Genomic DNA, 1,467 nt, shown 5'->3' on the forward strand with positions numbered 1-1,467 from the left:
GATAAAAAATTCAGGGAATTTAAAGAACACACAAACAAAGAAATCAAAGAACTGAAGGACTATAGGGATAAACTTCTGAATAAATTGAGAAAAGAGAAATATTTAAGAATACTCAGGCTGCAATGAAGAAGGAACTGAAACACTCAATAAGCCAATTAGAAACAACAGGAGAAAGTCTCACCAAGAATGAATGAAATGGAAAACAGAATATCATGACTGGAGGATAAAGTTGAAGAACTGGACTGCTCAAGCTATTATTATGAAAAATTCATAAAAACACAGGAATGAACATATGCAGGAATTGTGTGACACCATAAAAAGACCAAACTTACGAATCATAGGCATACAGGAAGGAGAAGAATCCCAAGATAATGGCATGGACCAGATCTTCAACAGAATCATGGAAGAAAATTTCCCCAAATTAAAGAAAGACATGCCCATACAAATACAAGAAGCATATAGAACACCAAACAGACAGGACCAGAAAAGAAACTCTCCATAGCACATCATAGTAAAAACACTACACATACAAAACTAAGTGACAATACTGAAAGCTGCAAAAGAGAAACAAGAAGTCACGTGTAAAGGAAAACCCATTAGGATTATAGCTGACTTTTCAGTGCAAACTAGGAAAGCCAGAAGAGCCTGGACCAGATGCCAACCCAGATTACTATACCTAGCCAAAATGTGTATTATAGTCGAAGGGGAAAGAAAAATCTTCCATAACATAAATAGGCTGAAGGAATTAATGTCCACAAAACCAGCCCTTCAGAGAGTTCTGGATGCAATACAAAGAGCTGAAGAAGGAATGACTATACCCAAGGGATCGTGGAAAGAAATCCAATGAAGGTATACCTGTGGAAAATTACAGCTATATCAAGAATGTAGACAGAAATAATGACAGGATTCAATACTCATCATTAATAACTAAATATTAACGGACTGAACTCCCCAGTCAAAAGACACAGACTGTGTGAATGGATTAAGAAACAAAACCCATCTTTTTGTTGTCTGCAAGAAACTCATCTCAATTTCAAGGAAAGACACTATCTTAAAGTGAAAGTATGGAAAATATATACTAAGCAAATGGTATTAAGTTAAAAGCAGGTGTAGCAATTCTAATATCTGACAAAATACTCTTTAAACTAAAACTAGTCAGAAGAGATAAAGAGGGCCACTTCATTCTGATCAAAGGATCAATAAATCAAGAAAATATTACAACCATGAACATATATTCACCAAACTCTGGTGCACCTGACTTCATAAAAACAATACTACAGGACTTTAAGATTCAGATAAATCCCAACTCATTAATAGTAGGAGACTTCAGTATCCCATTGTCTCCATTAGACAGGTCAACAGGACAGAGAATTAACAGAGAGACATCTGAATTAAGCAATACCATACATCAAATGGGCCCAACAAACATCTACTGAATATTTCACCCAAGCACCAAAGAATATACTT

The sequence above is a fragment of the Nannospalax galili genome, unplaced genomic scaffold (assembly GCF_000622305.1).
Source record: "Nannospalax galili isolate Female #2095 unplaced genomic scaffold, S.galili_v1.0 scaffold186, whole genome shotgun sequence".
Classification (NCBI taxonomy): Eukaryota; Metazoa; Chordata; class Mammalia; order Rodentia; family Spalacidae; genus Nannospalax; species Nannospalax galili.